At 36.7% G+C, this 8,599-nt stretch overlaps 1 long non-coding RNA gene across 2 annotated transcripts; it reads right to left on the bottom strand.

Annotated features, from left to right (window-relative positions):
• Positions 1–2,908: 2,908 nt before the first annotated feature.
• Positions 2,909–6,493, bottom strand: LOC110895680. Of its 2 annotated transcripts, XR_004874944.1 has the most exons (4): positions 6,077–6,493; positions 5,665–5,999; positions 4,671–4,758; positions 2,909–3,813 (listed from the first exon to the last, which is right to left on the bottom strand). It is a non-coding gene; the product is annotated as an uncharacterized LOC110895680 (long non-coding RNA). The 2 variants fall into 2 exon arrangements; XR_002567304.2 differs by lacking the exons at positions 2,909–3,813; positions 4,671–4,758 and having other exon boundaries at positions 5,550–5,999.
• Positions 6,494–8,599: the final 2,106 nt, after the last annotated feature.

The raw sequence follows: 8,599 nt of genomic DNA, 5'->3' as shown, positions 1-8,599 counted from the left end.
TCTTCTTGTTTCTTCATTTTCTGAAGCTCCTGGTCTTCTTGATTTCTTTGTGCAGTTAATTCCACCAACAGTTTCTCAAAAGCCTCAGCCATGCTGCTGTTATTGGCTCTGAGGAACTGTATTTCTTCAAGAATTCTTCCTGAACTTGAGCTTTCTCCTGCAGTTGCAACTCCAGCCATCTGTTTCTTGATATCTTGTAGTTCATTGAGAGCTTTCTTGAATTCTGATGAGCTCTCTTTGTTTTCTGATGACTCTTGTAGTTTGTTGAGAGCTACAGTGTTATCTTCTGTCTGCTTCTGCACAGCCTTGACAGTTTCTGATAAAACCTTGATCTCTGATTTTTGATTTCTGATTTCTTCCAGTATCAGATCAAGTTTTCCTTCTGTAGTTGTTTTCTCAGTGGCAGTTGCATCTTCAAGTTCCTTGTGAAATTGTTCAGTGGACATAGATTGATGTCCTTGGTAAGTAGGAGAAACAACAGATGTTCTAACACCAGCAGAAAACACATTCTCTGTTGTTCTGAGGTTAAGAGGATGGAAATTTTCCATATTCTCTGTTCCCTCACCAGAAAATTGAAACATATTCAAGTCCTGGTTTTCCTCATATCCTTGAACCCTTTCAGGTTCTCCATGAGTTGTTGAGAAACTCTTCGCTTTCTCATCCAGGTTTCCTTGATCAGTAGAATGATCTCCACCTGTTGCCACCACATTTTCCTCCTCAGAGTCTGATTCAGAAAATGGGTCTTTTGTTTCACTCACATTTTGTTTTATAGAAACAGTGCCTCTATGTAAAATTTCATACTTTCCTTGAATTGACTCATCAGAATCACTCTCAGAATTATAAAATATATTCAGTTTAGATTGTTGTGCACCTGTTTCTCCCATATGTGAGATTTCAGCATGATGTTCTTCTACCACAGGACTCATATTCACATCTTCATCAGCTGGATGAGGATCAGATTCACCCTGCTGCTCCATTGTTGGTGTGCTTGAATCTTGTGCATCATGCTCCATGGGGGACACATTTTCAAAATCTTTTTTGTTTTCTGGCCTTTTGCTTAACATTTTCAGATATTATGTTCTGTATGGTGAATCTTCTGGTATTAGATACATCATTTTTTCTGACAGAACAGGTACATCATAATCTGACTTCCAAGACCCCGCTACAGTCCAAGGTCTCATGATTTTTGTTTTCCACATAATTTTTGATTTTGGAATTTCTAGGTTCCTTTCAGAAAATGCATCAGAAATTATGATTGACAGAAATCTGGGAAAGGGTAGATGTGAATCTATCCTTCCAGTTTTAGTCAGAATTGATCTTTTGATCAGATTAAATATTTCTGTTCCAAAATCAATATTCAACCCATTTATGAGGCTGAACATGATTGTCAGAACACTCATATTTATCTGGTCTGTACCTCCAATCTTTGATGATAAACACTTGTTCAGGATCTCCATTAACACTTGCCAGAAGGCAGGTAGCTTGTTTCTCTTGAATTCATTGATCTTTGAAATCTTTGTCTTGTAGCCCATTACAGCATCAAGTTGTGCGAACATATCTTCTTTCTCTGGTGCTTCTTCATAGCCTTGGTTTAAGGGTAGTTCTAAACATTCCCTTATTTTCTCAGGTGAGATTGTAATGAAGATATTTCCCATATATGTGCTGTTAGCTCAATTTGATTTGAGACTTTGAGAGTTTTCACAACTTATTGTAGGAGTCTTTCTGGTACCTCTTTGGTCTTTGTTAAAACTTGAGCTATCGGGCATCTGATCAGAAATTCAATGAGAATTTGACACTTTATGTCATACTCTTCGATGTTATCATTCATTGCTTCATTGTTGCTCTTTAATGGACGAAATTCAGCTTCAGTGATTAACGGAACAAAGTGTTCAATTGGTGATGTGTTGATGTTGGTAGCAGCCATTGAGAATTTAGGTTTTTGTTTTGGAAAGGCTTTTAGGGTTTTGAGTATGAAGGTTTGAAGATGGAAGTCTCTGTTTTTGAGTGAGGTATTTATAGTGAATTGAGACAGATATTTTTGAGTGTTTTTCGTGGGTTGTTTGTATTCAAGGTGGTTTATGACACCTTAATGATGTTTTAATCCTCTAGGGAAACAACCATTTTTGAAAAACCTTTGGTTTATCTCTAATTTAATGTATATCTCTTAAAGGATAATTAGAGATTCCAAACGATTTAATAGATAAACACTAACATCCAACTTGCACCTTTTCTTCATGTGGGACCCCTTTTGTTTCAAAAAGGTCCAATAAAACCTTTGCTGAGATTGTGTATCTTCCCATGTTGTCCTCTTGATGATATATATCGGAAAATCTTTGAGTAATGCTTTTGAGAGTTAAATTTCCCATATATATCATCAGAATGCATTTAATTCATTTACAGAAATTGAATCAGCATTTTTTTAAAGATGAGAGGGAGTAAGTAGAGTTCGAAGATTACTTACATTGCATTTATGAACTCCACACCTTTGTTCTGATTTTCAGGAAGTCTTTGTCTTATAGCTTGTTCCAGTCCTCAGAAAAAAAAATATTTTGAAAGAAGCTTATCTGAAAAATTTAGATGGTCATAAGTTTCTTTGAATCTGGTTAAAGACAGTGTTTTCTGATGTTTCTTTCTGTTGATTTGTCTAACTTCCTGTTTTGTCAAGAGAGTTTTCTGAAAATTTTGATTTTCTGATATGTTATCAGATTTTCAGTTTATCTTGAGAATTTTCTGGTGAATGAATCAGATTCTGATGGCTTAAAGAGTTTTCTTGAAAAATTACCAGAATTTATGAGTTTCATTAGTTCCTATCAGATTTCTTTTAAATTTCACCCGATCTTCCTTGTTTTTATCAGACATGTTATTTTAGTTCCCCCTGGATTTATAGACATATTTTTTTTAAGTAACACAAATTTAAGGCAAACTTAATATATAACTAGAAGAAAGACAGTTAAACACACACCCACACAAAAAAAACTAAAACAAGTAAACACCAACTACTCATCCTCCTCATCCAGCACGTTATACATGCACTTCACATATAACCAGAGACTGGTTATCCTTCCAGTGTGATTCGTTGATGGAACCAGGGTTGCATCTCTTATGTTTTCTTGAAGTGCCAGCTCAGCTCTTGGATACCAGCTTCTCACTCCTCCAAAGTCTAGCTGACTTGTGATCACCTTGGTTACGAATCGGGGGTAGATCAGAAAAGGCTGACGGTCATGAATGTTTGCTTCTAAGTCTCTCATGAGAAACTTAGAGTAGTTGTAAGGTTTTTCCTGTACAACAGCATGAACCACTTCCATCATCCTATGAGACAACTCGTTGAAGTGCCCAATCTTTTTAGAAAAGCAGACACTTAGCTGTGTCACCAGATACTGGAAAGGTGGTATAAACCCAAATTTGTTAACTTGCCTTGACACATTGTTTGAATGATAGCCCATTTCTATCAAGGTTCGTTGCACATCTGCCTTATCCAGGATGGTGTTTTCTTGATCAACACCCAATCGGAGGACATCTCTGAGTGTTTCCTCCTTTAGGGTGATTTTTACCCCCATAACCTCACTATTTATCCACATGGAAGTGCCACTTAAAATGATTTGAGGATTCCACCAGAATTCTTGTAGAAGTTCTGGATATATAGTGACATGTGTCACACCCCGAAATTATCAGAGCATTGGCGTGACTGGACTGGTATCTTCATTGCACAGCGGAAGCAAATAAGCTAAGACTTCTAGAAAATTGAATGCCCACTAAGTACTCGACTCTTCATGGTTCCCCTATTCCAACCGTGCCATAACTTTGAAAAGCAACCTGAGAAAGAAACATGCGAAAAATCAACATAAAGTTGAGCGAGTTCATAGTTTGTTTGTAAAAGATTTGAAATAAATCTTTTTGAATAACTGGTTTTTGAAGTATTGTTGAGAAAATGAATTTAAAATCATTTTCTTGTCAAGTTATATGGAAACTTTGTGTAAATCGAGTATTCTCGTATGTATCATATATTCTTGTATAAATCAAGTATTCTTGTATGTATCATGTATTCTTGTGGTATGAATTTTGTATAAATAAGGTATTCTTGTATGTAACAGGGTTGTTAATTGGTTGCAAGGCCATTAACATGTGACACGACATAGGAAGTCACCAAACCATAGGCATTTTTCTAGTAGTCGATTCACGACTGAGACACAAAAACACTACTTGGTTCTAGTTGTCACCAAGAGTGGGGCTGCCCTAACACCCGTTAGATCTAACCTTTTGTTCTGCGGTCTTAGTATGTACACGATTAATGGTGCTTATGGTACCCTATTCGTGACACAATTTCTCGTATCATTCCTCAAAACGCATCATACTTGGTACTAGTTATCACCAAGAGTGCTTCTTGTTTTTTTATTCATCATACCATAGTTTAATGTACCTCTTGGTACTTGTATTTTTCCGTATTTTAGAAAACTAGAACTCGTGTGTATGCATATTTCGAAGAATACGCTTGTTTGAAAAACCGGTATAAACATAAGCTTTTCGTAAACCATTTATGTCAGTTAAAACTTGCTTGTAAAATGGTTTAGAAATATGTAATTCTTGTATGCTTTGCAAAAAGTGGATGTCTTTCCACCCCGAAAACATTTAGAAAAATGTAAAACTGTAAAAAGGTGGGGTTATGAACTCACCTGAGTATTCCTGTGCAAAGCTAGCTAAATACGACTTCGCGATGTCGCTTCCAAGACGAGACTCGCTAGCGTGCATTCTACAATATTCCTAACACGGAATATCTTATAAGTTTCTAATTAACGCGGTAACTAATCTACGTGTTACCGAGCTCTACCGAATCGTTAACTGAATGATTTGACGACAAGTTGTTAACTTAATAAAAATGATTAAATTAAACTTGTTAAGTTCCGAGAAGTCGTTTGTATATATAGGAATATTCGTATAAAGTAATATATAATAAACTTGTATATATATGTTGCGTCTTGTATATATTCGTCAAAGTATAAATATAAAAAGTTATATTTATTCTATAAAATTGTCATCGAGTCGTTGTGTTCGAAAATAAATATATATATATACTTATTTTCGTAAAAGAATACAAGTCGTATGATGCTTTGAAATAAATATAGTAGCTATATTTATTTTTATAAAAGAGTTATTGTTGTTCGATGTTTAAAATAAATATATAAATTATATTTATTTTAGTAAGAGAATTGTCGGGTATTCGGAATAAATAAATAACGAAGTTGTGTTGTTCAAAATAAATATAATGGTTATATTTATTTTATAAAAGAATCTTTGAAAATGATATCCAAATCGTCGTTGTCGTGATGTTGTAAAGTGTTATCGGAAATGTTATACACTTGTATTTAATTTTATAAAAATCGTTTGTAGTCGATTGGTTATGCTTCGTTTTACAATAAAACGTAATTATTTTACGGATTTTCTCGAAAAATGGGAAGAGTTTCCTCTGTTTTTGGACGGCCCCGACAACATAAGTTGTCGTTATTTTGTCAAGATTCAACAAGATTCAATGCAATGTAATCAAATCTATATAGTTTTCGTCAAGTATTTCAAGATATAAACTAATTTATAAATGGAATGGTTCGAGCTCGTTCACGTATGATTAAGTCTATATAAAAACACAATATTAAACGCGTCATTAGTTTTTACCAAGTCTTCACGCCGAACCGTTGAGTGAGCTGACTGAGTTGACCGAGTCAACCGGGTTGACTCCTGTTGACTGAGTTGACCGAGTTAACTCGGTTGACCGAGTTGACCCGAACCGTATTAGAATCAAAGCTCGAACCCACTGACCCGAATCTGAACCCGAACTGCACCTGAACCGGATCTGAACCCATTGACTCCCGAACAAACTTGTGGTTGTCCCAAGTAGAACCCAAAAACCCGACACAAATCCGACCGCAACCCGAGACGTCACCCAAACCACAGTTTTACCAAAATTTGAACCGTAACAAAGCTTGAATCCAAACCTGGAGTCACCTGAACTGGACCAACATAACCCGAACTGGAGATGACCGAGAATTTGAACAAAATTAAAAAAAAAATCAGTTTAGGCACTTACCGGAGTGAAGCACCGCCGCCGTCGCCGTCACCGGAACCACCACCTGAATCGGAGCTCGTCAGATAAAAACATTGACCACCGGATAAACGAATCGACCGGCGGTCCGAGACAAGGACCGCCGGACCGTCACCTCTGCTCCGCCTCTCTCCTCCATCGTTTCTCTCCCTCTCCTCGCCGTCTCTCTGTCTCCGCCGTCACACCACCACCGGACTGTGGTGGTGGTGGTCGTTCCTGTTGCTCGGAAGAGGGGGGGTGTGTGATGCCAGAAAACAGTCGCCACTGGCCGGAGCTCCGCCGCCGCCGGCGGCTCCGCCGTGCACCGGAACCGGTCTCCGCCTGAGTGTATCGCCGGAAGAGAGAGAGATATCGAGTGTGGATTGTGTGTGTTTGGTTCTGAGTTTGTTGATTGACTGCACAATTGGGAATTAAGAGACCATAAGGTCTCTATATATATACACAAGTTTAGGCTTAGTGGGTTTTTGGGCTTGGGCCCGGGGCCCACAAGCCCGTCTCGTGTGTAAAGGGGCCCGTAATTCTCTACAAGACCCGTTTTCAAAACCCGAACTTGTATAAATGTTGTAAATATTATTAAAGTTCATAAAATAATACCCGTAATCGTTGTCGTCGCGTTTATCCGTCGGTTGTGTATAAATTGCGTAAAAGACGTCGTTCGCCGTTTTAATTCGTTTTTCGATCCAATTTCAACTACGATTGTTAAAATTTAATTACGAAACAAAATATACCGAAATATTTAAGTTTCGAAGGTAACGCGCGTGTCCAATGTTTCCGTTTTGGTACCGGTACGTTTTCTGCAGTCGCGTTTTCTCGTTCTTGTGTGCGTTTTGCGAAGTACGGAAGCGAAATAAATTCACAACGTTAATTCATAAATATAAAATATTCGTAGAAGATCCGTATTTGTCGGCGTTGTCAGTATTCTATTCGGTTTCAATCCGTTGCCATTTATCGTTTAGCAGGTTCTCTGTGGACCGTCTTGCGCGTGTTGTAAAGTCGATCAGACATTCCTTAGCACCTCCAAAGGCCTAATTAAGTTTGTTCGTCCTTGTAAACACTATTTATTGTCGCGTTAATCACTTCTTAACCACGTAATTAAGCACGTAAATTACCTGTTGTCACAACATGTGTTGATACGGCAAAGCCCAAAGGACTTCGCATGATCATATTATACACATACCTGCAGTCCTCCCATGTAGGTCCTTCCAAGTTAGATCTTAGCCTAAGATAATGGTGTTTATGAAGGTTGAGAGGGAATTGTGTAGCTTTCATTGATTTTGGGCGACCCATTTGAAATAAGAAGTTTCTGATGATGGGCTTTTGAAGAGATGATTTTGTTGTGAAGAATGTCCTTTTCAGGTTGTTAATATTTATACATAAAAGTGATAGTTTCATATTAACAGCAAAAAGGTTTTTATTTTCATCTCTTCATTTAAGACGATATCTATTGCAGTGAATATGACAGTTTACTAAGCCCCTTGTGTGAGTAAGCATTGAATAGCTAGGCTGCTACTTTCATAGCTCCTAATCATTTTAGTGCGTACGTGTCTCTTAAACTTCTTATGAAAAATGACGTTGCATGCATTGGTAATGTAAGAATAATTCAATTTTCTGAAAAAAAAAATTTGTGACGGTTGATTTTTCAAATTTTCTGCATTGAATTTTATCTTTATGCATGTTATTTTTCCCCCTTTTTGTTTTTTTATTAAAACAGTAAAGAAAGAAAGAAAAACAAAAACAGATTATACACAATTTATACATATGGGATATGCATGAAGATGGAGAGTTATTTGATGATCAGAGATCATTTTGGTATTTAAACAAAGTTTCTGATGTTGTATCAGAATTTCTGATGATTTCAGCAGATTTTCTGATATATCTTTAGATTTTCTGATAAATCATCACATTCATTGATGATTTATCAGACCTTCTGATGTTCCATCAGATTTATGGATTTCTTTATCAGAACCTTATTTAACTACCCTTTGATTATCAGAATTTGAATGATCATCAGGTTGGTTTTCAATTTGTGTCTTTTTGTTTTCTGAAAAATTTTCATCTTTTATATTTACCATGCCATGTTTGCTGATCAAAAAGTTGTGTCTCTTTTCATTAAGAGGCTTTGTAAAGATAACAACAATTTGGTTTTCAGTTGGAACAAAATACATTTCTATGTTACCTTTCTCCACATGATCTTTTATGAAGTGATATCTGACATCTATGTGTTTGGTTCTTGAGTGATGAACTGGATTTTCTGTTATTGCAATTGCACTCTTTGAATCACATAGAATTAGTATTTTTGTCAGATTGACTTCATAATCTTTCAATTGAGTTTGCATCCACAACACTTGTGAACAACGACTTGCTGCTGCTACATATTCTGATTCTACTGTTGAAGTGGCAACACAGTTTTGCTTCTTGCTTGCCCAACATACCAACTTTTCTCCCAAGATCTGACAAGCACTAGATGTGCTTTTTCTGTCAATTTTGCACCCTGCATAATTTGCATCT

This window comes from Helianthus annuus, chromosome 12 (assembly GCF_002127325.2).
Source record: "Helianthus annuus cultivar XRQ/B chromosome 12, HanXRQr2.0-SUNRISE, whole genome shotgun sequence".
Taxonomy (NCBI): domain Eukaryota; kingdom Viridiplantae; phylum Streptophyta; class Magnoliopsida; order Asterales; family Asteraceae; genus Helianthus; species Helianthus annuus.
This window is presented reverse-complemented; position numbering and strand designations above follow the sequence as displayed.